This window comes from Zootoca vivipara, chromosome Z2 (assembly GCF_965207765.1).
Source record: "Zootoca vivipara chromosome Z2, rZooViv2.hap1.1, whole genome shotgun sequence".
NCBI classification, from domain to species: Eukaryota; Metazoa; Chordata; class Lepidosauria; order Squamata; family Lacertidae; genus Zootoca; species Zootoca vivipara.
Genome location: NC_142585.1, coordinates 32103642 through 32123163, shown reverse-complemented (window position 1 = coordinate 32123163; position 19522 = coordinate 32103642). Strand labels below are relative to the sequence as shown.

The following is a 19522-nucleotide window of genomic DNA, read 5'->3' as shown; positions in this document are numbered from 1 at the left end:
GCTTTTCGATCCCCTACAGCCTCTGTGGCGTAGAAATCCTCCGCTCTCGCTTTGCGGTAGCGCCCAAGAGCCCGCCTCTCTCCTGGACGCGAAGCGTATTGGCTTCGTATCCTCTTCCTTCACTGAGGGGTAATAAGTTTCCTGGATCCACATGCGGGCACGAAATCATGCCCTGATGCGGATGCGGAGCATTAAGCGGGACTGATTAACCTGCGCAGGCGTGTTCTAGGGGCAGCAGTAGCTATCCAAATATTTTGGGCAGGTGTCTCTCCCAGTTACCTTCCAAGTCCCGGACTGCAGAATCCGGGACCAGCAACCGTGTGACACCGGAAGTTGCGTCGACGTAACTTCCTGTGTCGTTTTGCCCTTCTATGGGCACCAAAAATGGCTGCCGACGGCTTCGAAAGTCGCTCCTACGCATGCCAGGAAGTGCATCGGCGCAACTTCCGGTGTCGTTATGCCCATCTATGGGCACCAGAAATGGCCGTCGCCGACACCGGAAGTTACGTCTATGCACTTCCGGGCACGCGTGTATAAGACTTTTGAAGCCGCCGGCGGCCATTTTTGGTGCCCATAGAAGGGCAAATCAGAAAGAAAAAAATGGCCACCGGAGAAAAACGGGAGACGAAGTGATAAGGGGGGCCACCGGGAAAAACGGGGTACTTGGCAGCTAGTCCCAGCCCTACCTGGAGATGCCGCTGGGAATTGAACTGGGACGCCTTCTGCAAGGCAGCGCAGGTGCTCTGCCACTGAGCCATGGATAAGGACACGATGGGTTTTGATTGCACTAAGAAGCTGCCCATTGCTTGCAGGAACATGGCTAGATCCGTAAGAGCCTCGGGGCACAGGTCCATTGCATAAGTTTACATCGAACTTGCAAAGTTGAGAGGGACCCACATGGGCGTGGCCGTGATTTATTTATGGGGGCGCAGAACCGAGTTATCTGCGACACAATTGGTCAGTTAATTAAGTACCACTATTTTTATTTATTTACTTTGTTTACGGGGCGGGGCCCGGGGGGCGCAACTGCGCTTCCCTGGCTACGCCATACTCAGACCCACACACTCAGGGCCTGGTAGAAAGGACCAGGTGTGTGTGTTCTATCCACCTGGGCAACCCCTTCACAACACCCCTGGTGTTCAAACGACCTCCTTTCATTTCAGGTAGCTGCTTTTTAGCATGAAAGAGCTTCAACTGGTGGCTGAACTGCTGAAGTCAATAGGCAAAATCTCCGAGATCCCACAATCATCTCCATGAAAACTGCTGATGTGGAAATTAGAGGTTGCTGATGTAGCGCACCCCTCAAAAAAGGACCTCGCGATTCCGCAGGGTTCATTTGTCAGGAACTGAAACCAAGTCTAGGTAAAACAAATTAGCTAGTAAGTCTGATTTTTAATTGTTACGAGGCTTCAACTTCATAGAGGCAACAAGAAGAAGCCCCAAACGAAAGGATGCAACTCCTTTTAAAATTTCTATTTCCTCCCGAAATCCACCCCCAAAAGTGGAATACAGTCAGCATATTATGTCACAGAAAGGGGTGGTGATGTGCATAAATTGGAGTCGCTGACCTGTCAGTCAAAGAGTCTTTCACCTTTTGGGCAACAATTTACATATATATTTGATATTACAGTTAATATCAGTCTAATCCCATTCACTCAATCTCTTGTTCAAATAGTCCTTTATGATTACATAACCAACTTTCTTTCTGCCTTTTGTTACCCGGTATTGTTCATTGATAGCTTGCTGGAAAGGTCAAATACCAGAATTGTGGCTGCCAGTTACCTGGCCAGTACTGCTGCTCGGGACCACCCAAACATTTGGGAACAGTTACTGTGTTTTCATTCATAAAAATGTGTTTACCGGCATTAATAAGTCCCGCGAGGCGCTTGTCTCTATTTTGCCCCCTGCTGTTTGATGAATACTCTGCAGAGGTTTTGCAGAGTCTAGCCTGCTGTTACATGGCTATTCCTATAGGTTGCTGTTTTATAAGGAATTTAAAGTTTAATGGGCTACCGGTGATTGTCAGCAGTGCTGTCTGTCTGCGCTGTGTTTGTGCTTGTGCATACTCGAGAGTAAAAATGCACTTTCCTACGAGCTTTTTTTCCATAACACTAGGAGCTGGAACTTTGAAGGCAAATGCTTAACTGGGAATCAGGGCTACAGTCCCTTGCTTGATCATAATCGGTGATCAATGGTGGATGGGGAACCAAAACCACCTGCATCCGCACACACTTGTGACCATTCTCAAGCGGGTACAAATATTGTGTCGCTCCAGTCTGGCTTGGAGTGGCAAGGAGCCCTCCCATTCACATGCTCACTGTGCCGCTCATCCACTGCTCTGGGCGGTCGGACATCTTGGCAGAGGAATTCAGTTGCTTGCATGGGTCATCAAAGCAGAAAGATGGGGAAAGATAGCAAGAGAGAGATGCAGGAAGAGGGGGAAAAGGAGGGAGGAAGGAGGCAAAAGTGACAGCAGCAAGTGGAGGGGGGAGGAAGGCAGGCAGGCAGATGGATCAATGGAGGAGGGAGGGAGGCAGAGCAGACCCCTAGTCCATGGCTTCTCCCGGCTTTAGAGGCGCCAAGGGCACAAGAGACCAGGAATGCATCTGCAGCTCCTTGCCAAGGGTGCAAGTGAGTTTAGGTACGCTGCCCCCACCTCCAGGTGCTTTTTGATACCTTTTCTTCCCCGCTGCTCTCTGCTATCATTGCCCAATCCCATGCTGTGCCCACTCATGGCTTCGCCCAGCTAGTTTTGCTCCTGCCTCACTTGCCTCAGCCACCCAAGACAAAGAAGTGTGCACAGTCCCTCGCCTGAAGGAGATGGACTGAGCTGCCAGTCAGAGGTGAAACCACTAGGGCCAGCCTTGTCTGCACACTTACAAAGGCCATTGCAGGTGCTGAAAAGTGCCCAGGGCCGTGGAGGAGGAGCATTTGTAAAAATACAAAAGGGGGGGAGGTTGCAGACTTTGGAAGATCCCCACCTGCTACTGGAGCTTCAACAGCCTTCAGGATAAATTGCTAGGCAGGTGGAGAAAAGACTCAGGCAATGCAGTGTATCAGATCAAATCTCTATATATAAAAATGTAGAAGGTGGATGTTTGTACTTCCACACCTTTCTCCACAACCGCTTGCCCGATCGCCCTCAAATTCGGCCACAACATCAGAGTCACATGTGGGAATGTAACCATCCACTTACATTGGCCAGATGACACACCTAGCACAGGTAAAAACCTGGATTTATGTAAAAAAAATGCTCCCTCCAAGGCACACAGATGCAAAGACAGTGGTGCTGGGTTACACAGGCGTGACGACTTTAGGTGGTTCAGACAAGAGGTTGATGGACGAAATCGGAGTGGTACAAGAGGTACAAATCGGAGTGGTACAAGAGGTAACACCTGGCTTGAGAGCAGTACATGTGAAAAGGATCTAGGAGTCTTGGTAGACCATAGACTTGACATGAGTCAGCAGTGTGATGCAGCAGCTAAAAAAGCCAATGCAATTCTGGGCTGCATCAATAGGAGTATAGCATCTAGATCTAGGGAAGTAATAGTACCACTGTATTCTGCTCTGGTCAGACCTCACCCCGAGTACTGTGTCCAGTTCTGGGCACCACAGTTCAAGAAGGATACTGACAAGCTGGAACGTGTCCAGAAGAGGGCAACCAAAATGGTCAAAGGCCTGGAAACGATGCCTTATGAGGAACGGCTTAGGGAGCTGGGTATGTTTAGCCTGGAGAAGAGAAGGTTAAGGGGTGATATGATAGCCATGTTCAAATATATGAAAGGATGTCATATGGAGGAGGGAGAAAGGTTGTTTTCTGCTGCTCCAGAGAAGCGGACACGGAGCAATGGATTCAAACTTCAAGAAAGAAGATTCCACCTAAACATTAGGAAGAACTTCCTGACAGTAAGAGCTGTTCGGCAGTGGAATTTGCTACCAAGGAGTGTGGTGGAGTCTCCTTCTTTGGAGGTCTTTAAGCAGAGGCTTGACAGCCACATGTCAAGAATGCTTTGATGGTGTTTCCTGCTTGGCAGGGGGTTGGACTGGATGGCCCTTGTGGTCTCTTCCAACTCTATGGTTCTATGATTCTAGGTGTCAGAAATAGGGTATTCAGATGCAATGTGATGTCTTGCATGTCATATTGACATTTATGCTTTGCCTTTACAGGAAGGGAAGAAAGAAATTACAAGTCAAAGGCAAGTTTGAGGACAGGCAGGTGGCTGACACAAATCTCTATATATAAAAATGTAGAAGGTGCATGTTTGTACTTCCACACCTTTCTCTACAACCGCTTGCCCGATCGCCCTCGAATTTGGCCACAACATCAGAGTCACATGTGGGAATGTAACCATCCACTTACATTGGTCAGATGACACACCTAGCACAGGTAAAAACCTGGATTTATGTAAAAAAAAAAATGCTCCCTCCAAGGCACACAGATGCAAAGACAGTGGTGCTGGCTGCAGACACATTTCCATTTTATAGGGTCACACAGGCCTGACGACTTTAGGTGGTTCAGACAAGAGGTTGATGGACGAAATCGGAGTGGTACAAGAGGTGTCAGAAATAGGGTATTCAGATGCAATGTGATGCATGTCATATTGACATTTATGCTTTGCCTTTACAGGAAGGGAAGAAAGAAATTACAAGTCAAAGGCAAGTTTGAGGACAGGCAGGTGGCTGACACTCCCAAGACTTTCGTGATTAAGAAGCAATGCACTGTAGCTGCATATAGGGTAAGTACCATACCGACAGAAGGGTCTTAGCCCCAGGAAATATTTTGCAACAGTTTTGATTTTGTAAATGTTTATTGCTTCAAAGTCATTTGTCCTTGTTACATTATTTGTTACATTCATAATGGTTACAGTTTGTTACTTCCATCAGAGTTTCTACATTTGTTTCAGATTAACAAGCGCTAAAACAGGAATGGTTTAAGAGTCAAAAGGGGTTTTTTTATTACATGCACAGGATCATAAGGAAACCATTTCAGGTACATTCAGTAAAAAGTTCCAAGTAAACAGGTGGTTTCTGGAAGGTTTTGTTAGAGAAAACAGCAAAAATCAGGTCTAATAGCACTTTTCCTTTGCATATTTGAATCTTCCTCTTTCAATTGACTCCCCACTGCATAAATTAACAGGCCACTTTAGCTTGTTAGCATGTCTTGGGTGCATTGTGCACTCTGTCTGTGTGTGTTCTCTCTGTGTGCATCCCCTTCTTCTTCTTCTTCTTCTTCTTCTTCTTCTTCTTCTTCTTCTTCTTCTTCTTCTTCTTCTTCTTCTACAACAGCAGAGCCCCAGAGCAAAGAGGGCAGCGTCAACCACCGCAGAGCACTAGAAATTAGTAAATGACATGGGGTCTTGCAGACTCCTGGTGGTTACCCGCTCCTATTGAGGCTGTTCTTAAATTTCTGGTGACTACTTTAACAAGTACAGTACGATCGCATCTTATGCAGGGGTTGCATTCCAGGGATGACAGATATGCAAAAAGGTGTATACTTAAACCATCCCTACACAAGGACTCCTAGCCTTCTGGAACCAGTGTTCTGATGGGGGCTTGACCCCCCAAGAGATTAAAAGCTATTTTTGCACTTGGCAACCCAAGTCTATCCAGTAAAGGTAAAGCTTTTACACTCTATTCCTTGCTTGCATTTAACTAGCAGAATTCCAACCAGACAGCCTTCAACCACATATGGTTGAAATTGTGTGAGTTAAATGCATGTAAGTTGCAGTTGTGAACTGTAATGCAATCATTGTTATACCCTCATCCAGGAGGGTCTTCAGCTCCTCAGGCATGACAGGGATAGCAGCACCTTGTTTGTGGTATTTTGGCAGCTCCTGGAGCAGAGGATGCCAAAATCAATGAGCCACTCAGAGCTTGCCAGTTGGTGTTTCTTCAGCTCCAGTCATCTATTGGAGGTGATGCTGCCCCAATGCCCTTGTCACTGATGTTGAAGCAGGTCAGGTCAAGAGTCCTCAGCCTCCTCAGGTGTGACCGAGAAAGCAGTGCCTTGACGATAATTATCTGACACAACCTGGGGTCAAGGGGTGCAGACAATGTAATTGCTGAGCCTATGGCAAGTCATCAGACTGAGTTGCTTCAGTTCCAGGCAGCTATTGGCAGTGATGTCCACCAGGTGCCTGATGCCCTCATTGGTGATGAAGCCACATAATTTCAATTTGAGAGGCCTCAGCCTGCCCAGGCATGACAGAGACAGCCTCATCTGTGATTTGACAGCAACAAAGGCCAAGATGGCATAGGCAGGAGAACTCCTGGGTCAGATATTGGACTCTGAGTTCAGTGACCAGGCTGCATCAATTCGGTATGAGTCTCTTGAGATGCCCCAAGTCACTGACAATGAGCAGGAGGCGGGTATCAGTGACCTTTTTATATCTGCTCCAGAACTTCCAGGCTTTTGAGGTATTTGAAATTCCTGCCCAGGAAATTCCTGTCAGTGAAGGTCCAACACCCACAGGCAGAACAAGTCTGCCCCCAAAACATATCTCAGTTCATCCAGTTACAGGTAGGTAGCCGTGTTGGTCTGAGTCGAAGCAAAATAAAAAAAATCCTTCAGTAGCACCTTAAAGACCAACTAAGTTTTTATTTTGGTATGAGCTTTCGTGTGCATGCACACTTCTTAAGATACAGTACACTGAAACAGAAGAGCCAGACCCTTATGTATATTCAGAGGGTGGTGGGGTGGGTGGGAATGGGTGATGGGCTGATAGGAGTGGTAAACCTGTTGATGGCTGTTAACGACTGCTGATGACTGCAATAGGTCCTGTGGGGGGAAAGCAAGGGCTGAGGTGCTAAAGAAAGCTTGATCATGCATAATGAGATAAGAATCCTATGTCTTTGTTCATCCCAGGTGGCTCCATGGTTTTAAGCTTGGTAATAAGTTCCAATTCAGCAACTTCCCTTTCCAGTCTGTTTCTGAATTTTTTCTGTAATAAAACAGCTGCTTTGAGATCTTGTATAGAATGTTATGAGAGATTGAAGTGTTCTCCTACTGGTTTCTCTGTCTTGTAGTTCCTGATGTCAGATTTATGTCCATTTATCCTTTGGCGTAGGGTTTGGCCTGTTTGTCCAATATAGAGAGCTGAAGGGCACTGTTGGCATTTGATGGCATACACAATGTTAGAAGATGAGCAATTAAATAGTCCTGAGATTGTATGTTGGATGTTGTTGGGGCCAGTAATGGTGTTTTCCAGGTGTATGTGGCAGAAAAGTTGGCATCTGGGTTTATTGCAGGCTCTGGTACCAGTGTCCATGTTAAGTCTGGTGGTTGTATTATTGTGGGTGAGGAGTTGTTTAAGATTGGGTGGCTGTCTGTAGGCAATGAAAGGTCTTCCTCCCAGAGCTTGAGAAAGAGAACTGTCATTGTCTAGGAGAGGTTGTAGATCTCTGATGTTGCGTTGTACTGTTTTAACTTGGGAGCTGTATGTGATGACTAGTGGTGTTCTGTCATTTTCTTTTTTGGGTCTGTCTTGCAGCAAGTTCTCTCTGGGTATCAGTCTGGCTCTGTTGATCTGTTGTTTAACTTCATCAGATGGATATTTTAGTTCTAAAAAGGTTTGCTGTAGATCTCTTAGGTGAGATTCTCTGTCTGTAGAGTTGGAACAGATGCGGCTGTAACGTAGGGCCTGGTTGTATACGATGGATTGTTTGGTATGTTTGGGATGGTAGCTAGAAGCAGGTAGATATGTTTGTCGGTCAGTTGGTTTTCTGTATAAGGTGGTGTCTATACGTCCATCCTGTATTTTTATAGTAGTGTCCAAAAAATGTATTTCTTGCATAGATTGGTTCATTGTTAGGTTGATGGTGGGGTGAAAGTCATTGAATGTCTGGTGGAAGGTTCCCAGGGTCTATTGTCCATGTGTCCAGATAATAAAAATATCGTCAATGTATCGTAGGTACAAGAGAGGTTTGAGTGGGTAGGAGTTAAGGAAACGTTCTAAATCTGCCATGAATATGTTGGCATACTGTGGGGCCATGTGGGTGCCCATGGCTGTGCCGCTGATCTGGAGGAACAGGTCATCACCAAATTTGAAGTGGTTGTGGGTAAGGACAAAGTGGCAGAGTTTGGTAGCAAAGTCCGCTGTGGTTTTATCTGAAATGGTGTTCCTTATGGCTTGTAAACCATCATTGTGTGGGATGTTGGTGTATAGAGATTCCACATCCATAGTGGCTAGTATAGTATTGTTAGGAAGATTGTTCAAAGATTGTATTTTCCTCAGAAAATCAGTGGTGTCACGTACGTAGCTGGGAGCACTGATAGCATATGGTTTCAGAACAGAGTCCATATAGCCGGAAACACCCACTGTAATGGTGCCAATACCTGAAATGATGGGGCGTCCTGGATTTCCTGGTTTGTGTATTTTAGGTAGAAGATAGAAAGTTCCTGGTTGAGGTTCCGCTGGTGTGTTTGTGAGGATCTGTTCTTGGATGTGTAGGGGTAGTTCCTTAACAATCTTGTTCAGTTCTTTTTTGTATGCTTGTGTGGGGTCTTGAGTCCAATTTCATGTAAAAGGCGGTATTGGAAAGTTGTCTGTGGGCCTCCTGGATGTAATCAGTTTTGTTTATGATGACGACAGCTCCACCCTTGTCCGCCTCTTTAATTATAATGTCTGGGTTGTTCCTGAGATTTTCTATGGCTCTCCTTTCAGCATGGTTCAGATTTTGTTGTAAGCGATTGTGTTTTCTGGTCACATCCGTTTGGATTCTGTGGTGGAAGCAGTCAATGTACAGATCTAGTGTGGTATTGCGTCCATCAGGAGGGGTCCACGTGGAGTCCCTTTTCGTGTAACATCTTTTTGGTGGTAGATGGTGGTCAATGTTCTGTTCATTAATGCGTTTGGAGGGTGATGGTAGTTCCCCAGTAAGTTGAGAGGTGTTGTGGGGATGTAGTTTGTTCTACTTTCTCTTGTTCTTGTGTGTGTTGAAAGTACTCCTTCAGGCGTAAACGGCGGAAAAATGCTTCCAGGTCCCCGCAGAACTGAATCATTTTTGGGGATTTGGCAGGGCAAAATGATAGTCCCCGTGAAAGGATGGATTCCTCAGCTGGGCTGAGTGTTTGCTGTGAAAGATTGACAATGTTGTTGATCTTGTTTTGATTAGTGGCCTGTAGCTTGGAAAGGTTGCAGAGTTTTTTATTTTTTTGGTTCTTCAGTAACTCCAGTTGATAGTGGTCAATGGTTTGTTTTTCCTTGTGGAACTCCTGCCAGGCTGTGTGATTCCTGATAGAGTTGTCCAGTGCAGAGAGTTCCTCCTTTATTAGCTTCTGTTTGGAATACAGAACGCCGATAAGATGTTTGAGCAGCTTCTTAGATAAAGTGTGGCATAGTTTCCTAGCATATTCTGTGGGGTAAGTTGATTGAAGAGGGTTCTTAATTCTAAGACCCTTAGGTACAATGTCCAGGTTCTTGCATTTAGTCAGAAAGAAGATTTGTACCTGTGCAAGTTTCTTGGTGAGGTTGATGCTTCCATTTCATGCGGCTCAATGTGTTGCCTTCCATAGTTCTAGTTACAGGTAGGTAGCCGTGTTGGTCTGAGTCGAAGCAAAATAAAAAAAATCCTTCAGTAGCACCTTAAAGACCAACTAAGTTTTTATTTTGGTATGAGCTTTCGTGTGTATGCACACTTCTTCAGATACAGTACACTGAATCAGAAGAGCCAGACCCTTATGTATATTCAGAGGGTGGTGGGGGTGGGTGGGAATGGGTGATGGGCTGATAGGAGTGGTAAACCTGTTGATGGCTGTTAACAACTGCTGATGACTGCAATAGGTCCTGCGGGGGGGGAAGCAAGGGCTGAGGTGCTAAAGAATGTCCTGGGAGATTGAAGTTCATTCAGTGAGACCAAAACAATCACTGACATTGAGGATCTCCAGCTCAGCCAGGACCTAGATCACAGAGCCCAATCCCAAGCTTGGTGTCTCCATGACCCCAAACTGCCAGACACCGAGTGCTTCCAGGCAAACCAGTACCAATTCTCAGTGAAGGAGTGATTCAGGACCAGCTTGACCTCCACACCCTACCACATAATGTGGAGATGGGCAGCATCTTACCAGGCCTGGCACAGATACACCACCCTGCCCTTGTTCAGGTACCCAAAGATGTTGACTACCAGCTCTGGACACAGGAAAGAAATGGGCCTCTGCACCACCTAACTCTGCTTGGCTTATGTGCTTTGTGCTGTCTCAGAGTTGCTGTTGCCACCATCATCAGGGCCCTCCTTAAGCTTGATTGATTGATTGATTGATTGATTACGGCTCTTGACCAGCACACATAAATATGCAATACATAAAACAATAAAAGAAAAACAGTAATAATCTAAAAATAGGCAATAAATATAGGTTTTAACAATTGTTTAAAAGAAAACTGATTAAGCTTATTCCTGTAGGTGTCCATTGCCCATGAAGCCAAGCTCCTGTTCCACTTGCTCTTGAATATTCTGAAATCCTTGTAACCGGCTGGCTGGTTTGCACAAGCTACTGTACCATCCTTGGTTTCTTTTTCCCCTGTTCTGGCACTAAGCCCAGCCTAGCAAGTGCAGGAAGAACTGTTCAAATGCTAAACTAACCTGTTTCAGTGAATGATAGAATTGGAGAGTTGAAAGGGACCTCAACAGTCATCTAGTCCAACCCCTCACAATTCGAGAATATCAGCTAAAACCTACATGACAAATGGCCAACCAACCTCTGCTTAAAAACCTCCAAGGAAGGAGAGTTCACCGTTTCCCAAGGCAGTCTATTCTACTGTCAAATAGTTCTTTCAACCAGAAAGTTATTGCTGATGTTTTGTTGGAATATATTTTCTTGTAACCTGAATTATTTTACCTGGGTCCTACCCTCCGGAGCAGGGGGGGGGGAAAGCTTGCTCCATAATCCATGGGACATCCCTTGAGATATTTGAATATGGCTATCATATCTCCTCTTTGTATGTTTTCCATGCTAAACATACCCAGCTCCCTCAACTGTTCTCAAAATACTTGGTTTCCAGACCCTTTATCATCCTGGTCACCCTCCTCATCACACATTCCAGCTTATCAATATCCTTGTTAAATTGTGGTATCCAGAACTGGAAACAGTATTCCAGGTGGGGTTTCACCATTGCATTATAAAGTGGAACTATTACTTCTCTTGATCAGGATACTATGCTTGTGTTGATGCAGCCTACGATAGCATTAGGGTTTTTGTGTGTTTTTTTTTGCTGCTGCTTCACATTGTTGACTCATGGGAAGCTTGTGGTCTTCTAAGACTCCCAAGGTCCTTTCTGCATGTACTACCTGTCTTCCACTGCCCCCCACAGTTTGGTCAAAGTCATGTTCGTAGCTTCGAGAACACTGTCCAACCATCTCGTCCTCTGTCGTCCCCTTCTCCTTGTGCCCTCCATCTTTCCCAACATCAGGGTCTTTTCCAGGGAGTCTTCTCTTCTCATGAGGTGGCCAAAGTATTGGAGCCTCAGCTTCACGATCTGTCCTTCCAGTGAGCACTCAGGGCTGATTTCCTTAAGAATTGATAGGTTTGATCTTCTTGCAGTCCATGGGACTCTCAAGAGTCTCCTCCAGCACCATAATTCAAAAGCATCAATTCTTCGGCGATCAGCCTTCTTTATTGTCCAGCTCTCACTTCCATACATCACTACTGAGAAAACCATAGCTTTAACTATACGGACCTTTGTCAGCAAGGTAATGTCTCTGCTTTTTAAGATACTGTCTAGGTTTGTCATTGCTTTTCTCCCAAGAAGCAGGCGTCTTTTAATTTCGTGACTGCTGTCACCATCTGCAGTGATCAAGGAGCCCAAGAAAGTAAAATCTCTCACTGCCTCCATTTCTTCCCCTTCTATTTGCCAGGAGGTGATGGGACCAGTGGCCATAATCTTGGTTTTTTTGATGTTGAGCTTCAGACCATATTTTGCGCTCTCCTCTTTCACCCTCATTAAAAGGTTCTTTAATTCCTCCTCACTTTCTGCCATCAAGGTTGTGTCATCTGCATATCTGAGGTTGTTGATATTTCTTCTGGCAATCTTAATTCCGGCTTGGGATTCATCTAGTCCAGTGTTTCTCAACCAGTGTGCCTCCAGATGTTTTGGGACTACAACTCCCATCATCCCTAGCTAGCAAGACCAGTGGTCAGGAATGATGGGAGTTGTAGTCCCAAAACATCTGGAGGCACACTGGTTGAGAAACACTGATCTAGTCCAGCCTTTCGCATGATGAATTCTGCATATAAGTTAAATAAGCAGGGAGACAATATACAACTTTGTCGTACTCCTTTCCCAATTTTGAACCAATCAGTTGTTCCATATCCAGTTCTAACTGTAGCTTCTTATCCCACATAGAGATTTCTCAGGAGACAGATGAGGTGATCAGGCACTCCCATTTCTTTAAGAACTTGCCATAGTTTGCTGTGGTTGACACAGTCAAAGGCTTTTGCATAGTCAATGAAGCAGAAGTAGAGGTTTTTCTGGAACTCTCTAGCTTTCTCCATAATCCAGCGCATGTTTGCTATTTGGTCTCTGGTTCCTCTGCGCCTTCGAAATCCAGCTTGCACTTCTGGGAGTTCTCGGTCCACATACTGCCTATGCCTGCCTTGTAGAATTTTAAGCATAACCTTGCTAGCGTGTGAAATGAGCGCAATTGTGTGGTAGTTGGAACATTCTTTGGCACTGCCCTTCTTTGGGATTGGAATATAGACTGATCTTCTCCAATCCTCTGGCCATTGCTGAGTTTTCCAAACTTGCTGACATATTGAGTGTAGCACCTTAACAGCATCATCTTTTAAAATTTTAAATAGTTCAGCTGGATTATCATCACTTCCACTGGCCTTGTTATTAGCAGTGCTTTCTAAGGCCCATTTGACTTCACTCTCCAAGATGTCTGGCTCAAGGTCAGCAACCACACTACCTGGGGTTTATGAGACCTCCATATCTTTCTGGTATAATTCCTCTGTGTATTCTTGCCACCTCGTCTTGATGTCTTCTGCTTCTGTTAGGTCCTTACCACTTTTGTCCTTTATTATGGTAATCTTTGTACGAAATGTTCCTTTCATATCTCCAATTTTCTTGAACAGATCTCTGGTTTTCCCCATTCTATTGTTTTCCTCTATTTCTTTGCATTGCTCGTTTAAGAAGGCCCTCTTGTCTCTCCTTGCAATTTTTTTGAAATCTGCATTCAGCTTCCTGTATCTTTCCATAACTCCCTTGCATTTTGCTTGCCTCCTCTCCTCTGCTATTTGTAAGGCCTCCTTAGACAGCCATTTTGCTTTCTTGCATTTCCTTTTCCTTGGGATGGTTTTCATTGCTGCCTCCCTATAATGTTACAAGCCTCCATCCATAGTTCTTCAGGCACTCTGTCCACCAAATCTAAATCCTTAAACCTGTTCCTCACTTCCACTGTGTATTCATAAGGGATTTGATTTAGTTTGTATCTTACTGGCCCAGTGGTTTTTCCTACTTTCTTCAGTTTAAGCTGGAATTTTGCTATAAGAATCTGATGATCTGAGTTACAGTCAGTTCCAGGTCTTGTTTTTGCTGACTGTATAGAGCTTCTCCATCTTTGGCTGCAGAGAATATAATCAATCTGATTTCGATGCTGCCCATTTGGTTATATCCATGTGTAGAGTCGTCTCTTGTGTTGTTGGAAAAGAGTGTTTCTGATGACCAGCTTGTTCTCTTGTCAGAACTCTATTATCCTTTGCCCTGCTTCATTTTGAACTCCAAGGCCAAACTTGCCAGTTATTGCTTTTACCTCTTGATTCCCTACTTTAGCATTCCAATCCCCTGTAATGAGAAGAACATCCTTCTTTGGTGTCATTTCTAAAAGGTGTTGTAAGACTTAATAGAATTGGTCAATTTCACTTTCTTCAGCACCGGTAGTTGGTACATAAACTTGGATTACTGTGATGTTAAAAGGTCTGCCTTGGATTCGTCTCGAGATCATTCTGTCATTTTTGAGATTGCATCCCATTACAGCTTTCGCCACTCTTTTGTTGACTATGAGGGCCACTCCATTTCTTCTACGGGATTCTTGCCCACAGTAGTAGATATGATAGCCATCCGAACTGAATTCGCCCATTCCCTTCCATTTTAGTTCACTAATGCCCAGGATGTCAATATTTATTCTTGCCATCTCATTTTTGACCACATCCAGCTTACCATTATCCATGGTTCTTACATTCCAGGTTCCTAGGCAATATTTTTCTTTACAGCATCGGACTTTCCTTTCGCTTCCAGGCATATCCGCAACTGAGCGAACTTTCGGATTTGGCCCAGCCGCTTCATCAGCTCTGAATCTACCTGTACTTGTCCTCCGTTCTTCCTCAGTAGCATGTTGGACGCCTTCCGACCTGAGAGGCTCATCTTCCAGCGTCATAACTTTTATATGCCTGTTGTCTTTGTCCATGGAGTTTTCTTGGCAGGGATACTGGAGTGGCTTGCCAGTTCCTTCTCCAGGTGGATCACGTTTAGTCAAAACTCCACTATGACCTGTCCATCTTGGGTGGCCCTGGATGGCATAGCTCATAGCTTCTCTGAGTTATTCAAGCCCCTTCGCCACGACAAGGCATTGATCCATGAAGGAGCTTCCATATAATTCAACATGTGCAGTCCTATGTGTGACCACTCTGAAAGAAGCCCCACTTTATTTATTTATTTAAACCCTTCAGCCAAAATGGGTCTCAGGGTACCATACAAAGATTCAGTAGTAACACATCCATTGCCTGCATTGGTACTTGCACTCTTAAAGGACACAGTACATATAAGTAAGTAGCTAAGTACGGTAAGTAAATTTTTATTGATACCCCGCCCTCCTTGGCCAAGACTGGGCTCAGGGCAGCTAACATCAATTATTAAATACATTAAAACACAATCGAACAATTGATTAAAATACAGCTTAACAATTAGAGTCAGGATAACATTAAATGACTGAATTACAACCATAGGGGTCGGGAACCCCAAGTATTCATCAGGGCCAGCTATCCATGTTGATCCCACATGAGCCGATAGAAGGGCCAAAGAGGTAACTTACAGGGTCCCACAGAGGGGGGGGGTTGGTCAAACTGGGCCCAGACCGAAGGCCAAGCGGAACAGGTCTGTCTTGCAGGCCCTGCGGAAGGATGGGGACAAAGGGATGGAGAGGAAAGAGAAAGAAACTATAAGCACCATTTTTTGAGGTTACAGCTCTCAGAAGGCAGATATGCAGTTATTTCTGGGGTATCTTCCATAGCCGATGGCAGAGGTGGGGAGGGAGGAGGAAGAGCCCACAAGTGCACATATCAGCATTATGCTACTACATTCTTAAAATCAGGTGGCAGTTCATTGTCAAACATTGGAAGTGTTCACTTATTCATCAATCAATCAATCAATCAATCAATCAATCAATTCCTTCATTTAAATACTGCACTTCTACCAAAGAATGAAAGGCTACTTGAAGTCCCTTTCATTTCTACCCTGCTTTTCTTATAGGGGATATTCCTCCTGATGTACTTAAGTCTGTTTCCTGTCCATTATTCCTGTTTACATTTTTGCATGTTGCTATGCAACTTCAGTCCTATAAAAATCCGAATGACCTCTAGTGGTGGGTCCCCAGAATTGCATAGATACTTCATTGTACAAAAAGTTATGATTGGACCTCTGTGCTTAATTCTGGTTCTTCTAATGATGGTTTCTGAGAAATGAAGTTCTCCTTCTGCTGTGGGTTTTTTAAGGCATCTGTTTCATTACTGCAAAAATATCTATCCCCTTATCTCACTTTAATTGAAAACAGTTGCTTATATAGTGAACAAGTTTATGAAGACTCATGGGATACCTTCAGGAGAAAGGGCTAAGGAGTAAACCCTACAGACGTCCACAGTGGAGCCACTTAGGCAGTTAGATGGCACCTTGAATGCCTCCTTGGGGCATCTCCTGCAGCCAATCTAATATCAACCGTGCATCTCTGCTTTACTTTTGACCACATCAGCGCTGCCTAGTGGGAAAGTATTGTTGTCTGGGGAGCTCAGGACCACCACACACATTGCCATAGCTGTCAAGTTTTCCCTTTTCTCACGAGGAAGCCTATTCAGCATAAGGGAATTTCCCTTTAAAAAAGGGAGAACTTGACAGCTATGGTATGCACATTGCCCAGGCTTGTGCCCCAGAGAGGTCACTTTGGTGCTGCTAATGCCGTCTTTCTTGTATATATCCCTTTGTCCCAGCTTTCTTATGCATCTGCTAGCTAGTGTGACAAGAACAGAAGCAGGTGGCAGGGGGAGGTATATACAGCTTCACTCATAAACAAAGAAATGTACATAATTGGTTATGTCAGGGCACGATGCAGGGGGGCAAAATCGGAGGGCTCTGGGATTCTACCAGAGCCTGGGAGTGTCTTTCCTAGAGCCACGTGCCTAGCTCAGCTGCAGTGACAGTTCTGGATTGACAGTGGTGACAGCAGTTTCTCTGCACAGAGTGCTGCTGAGCTGAGAGATGCACAATTAAGAAGATCCACTTGAGGGCGCTAATACAGGCTTCTTACAGGCGCCATCTTATGAAAGATTGCACCGTCCATCCATTTTGTGTGGCTTTTGGAGCACGGCATGATGGCTCTGGGATGCTGTCAGAGCCCTGACCCCTCTTCCGAAAGTCGGTACCCTTTCAGCTGCTCCAAGTCCATGGAAAAATAAACTGGGCTCATTTACTTCAGAATTGAAAAAAATAAAAATAAACCTTGCCCTGTTTCTTTCCTTTCCCCCTTTTATGTGTGTGTTTCTGTGTGTTCTGTGTCTCCTTCATATCATAGAATTGACCTTTTTCATGTTTAGTAATGGAACTGATTTTTAGGGAACATTCTCCCACCTAACATTTGATATCTATATTACTAATTAGCTTTTAATTAATACTGCTTTTGATTTAGAGAAAATGTGCTGATTTATAAATTATCTGTACTATAGAATCACAGTTGTAAAATTATGTTAAAAATAAAAATGTGTTCATTTTCAGACCCCTTAGCAGTAGCAGTTGGCAGGACATAACCTCATTCGCCTCTACACAGTTCCGTCCTTATTTCAGACATCGTGTTATCTCGGTATACCGCGATATTTAGCTGCTAACATATCACGATGTTGAAAACCAGACAGAGGCCAGCCCTAGCTTCAGCCCTCATTTCTGACATATGTTTTTGTAGGATGCTCATTTCACTCTGTCAATCTCCATGTCTTTACACGTAGCAGAACCTCATGTATGATGTCATACATTGCCTGTAGGAGCTGCTTTTCTTGTAGGGTATATTCTCCCTGAGGTACCTTATGCTGTTTCTTGTCTATTTCTGTTCTCATTTTTGCATAGTGCTATGCTATTTGAGTCCTTAAAATTCCAGACTGCACCTCTAGTGGTGGAAGCCCAGAATTGCAGAGACTTCCTTGTACAAAAAGGTGTGCTTGAATTTTTGCACTTAATAGTGGTTCTTCTGGTGAAGGCTTATGAGAAATGAGGTTGCCCTTCAGCTGCCAGATTTTAAGTGCTTTTGTTTTGTTACCTCAGGAGAGCCGTCTCCTTATCTCACTTGAATCAACAACTCTCTCTCCTGTCATGTAGAGGGTTTTTTGGGAAGATGGAACAAAATGTATCCTCTTCCTTGTGGGATATGTTTTTGAGATGAAAAAGGCTAAGGAATAAGGCCTACACAATTCCGAAGTTGAGTCCCTAAAGTGGTTGGATGGCACCTTAAAAGCCTCCTTTGGGCAACTCCTGCAGCCAAATCGATGTGAAGTGAACATCTGCTTTCCTTTGGATCCCATCAATGTGGCATGTGTGTCCTTTTGTATGGAAATCCATACACACTGTCCAGGCTTGTTCCCCAGAGAGGTCCCTTCAGTGCTGGTAATGCAGCAGAATCAACATTAAGGGTGGGTCTTTCTTGTGCATATCCCTTTGCCTCAGCATTATCACAAATCTGTTAACTAGTGTGACAAGAACAGAAACAAACGGCAAGGGGGAGGTATATTCAGTGTCAGTTTTTAATCTACTCCATTCTTTATTTTGCTGCAAGGATTTGTGCATAATTGGTTTTATCAGGGCAGGACACTGGGGAGGGGGGCAAAAACGGAGGCCTCTCTCCTGAATGTGGAGGAGGATTCTGCATATGGGGGAAAAGGAATAAAACCAGAAACCTCCAGAACCAGGGGCCCCAGTGAGGTGGAGGACTGCTTACCTGACTTTGGGATGGCCACAGGAGGGCTCTGGCAGCTTCCCAGAGCCTTCCCATTCCCTTCTCAATGCTTGTCCAGCTTTGGAACGGGAAGAAGGGCTCTAGGACCCTGCCAGAACCTGGCAGCATCCTTCCAAGAGCCAGGGGCTTTACTCAGCCCCTGTGACAGTGATGGTTTGACAGTGCTGCCTGAAGCTCCTCTGTCCAGGGCATGCACTTTTGGAGAGGGGTGCAGAGCTCTGTGCTAGAGCCCTGCTCCCCCTCCGAGCCTTGCTCCCCGTCTGCTCCCCCTCTGGAAAGCTGGAAGCTTAGTAAGTGCTTGCTCAGCTTTTGGGAGGAGGGAGGGGTTCTGGGGTGCTGCCAAAGCCCTGACACTGCCTTCCAAAAATCAACCTTATGCAAGCACAGGTCTTTGGTTTGGAAGCCTCTCCTAGTCCCTTGGTAAAATAAGCAGAGGTCATTACTTCAGAGTTGAAAAAAAATAAAAACATTGCCCTGCGGTTTGAATATCATCCCTCCCTTCTCCCCTTCTTTGTATGTGTTTGTGTGTGATGTCTGCGTTTTTGTGTGTGTGTTTCTCTGTCTCCCTCATATCACATAATTTTATTTTTTCATCTTTAATAATAGAATTAAAATTTTAGGCAACAGTCTCTCACCTTACCTTTGATATCTATGCTACCATGCTATCAATCACTTCCACAACTTTAATCTTAGAGAAAATGTGCTACAGTAATCTAAAATCATCTCTACAACACAATCAGTTGTAACAAAATATTAAAGGTATCTCAAAAAGAATCTGTTTCAGATGCCTAAGAAGTAGTAGTAGACAGGATATTACTTTATTTGCCGCTACTTAGTTCCATTCTTATTTAAGATATTGTGTCATCTTGGTTTAACACAATGTTCAGCTCCTGACATAACGATGTTGAAAAGCAGACATAGCCCATGCCTACGGTAGTTGCAGCCCTTTTAGTTTCTGACCTACAGTATGTTTATGTAGGATGCTCATTTCAGCTGGTCAATCTCCATGCCTTTTCAAGTCGCAGAACCTCATATATAAAATAATACATTGCTGGTAGGACCTACTTTTCTTATAGGGTATATTATTCCTGAGGTACTTAACACTCTGTCCAGTCTGTTCCTGTTGTTTTCACTTTTACATAGTGCTATGCTTTTTCAGATCTAAAAAAAGAAATCCAGAATTTGCCTCTAGTGGTAGACCCCGAGAATTGCATAGAGAATTGTTTGTACAAAAATATGGTTGTACCTCTGTGCTTAATAGTGGTTCTTCTAATGGTGGTTTACGAGAAATGTAGTTGCCCTCCTGCTGTGCATTTTTAAG

General features: G+C 44.6%; 1 protein-coding gene and 1 long non-coding RNA gene across 3 annotated transcripts in view; both read left to right on the top strand.

Moving 5' to 3' along the window:
- Positions 1–561: 561 nt before the first annotated feature.
- On the top strand, positions 562–4254 carry LOC148686619 (uncharacterized). Its single transcript, XR_015948691.1, has 3 exons — positions 562–957; positions 1164–1362; positions 4168–4254. It is a non-coding gene; the product is annotated as an uncharacterized LOC148686619 (long non-coding RNA).
- Positions 4255–4636: 382 nt separating this feature from the next.
- Positions 4637–19522, top strand: part of SNAPC4 (small nuclear RNA activating complex polypeptide 4) — a 95524-nt gene continuing 80638 nt past the window's right edge. The window contains exon 1 of one of the 2 annotated variants that reach the window (XM_088664715.1): positions 4637–4736. The gene's annotated coding sequence lies outside the window, so the exon portion shown is untranslated. The remainder of the gene's footprint in view (positions 4737–19522) is intronic. The other variant, XM_088664716.1, reaches the window with a different exon arrangement.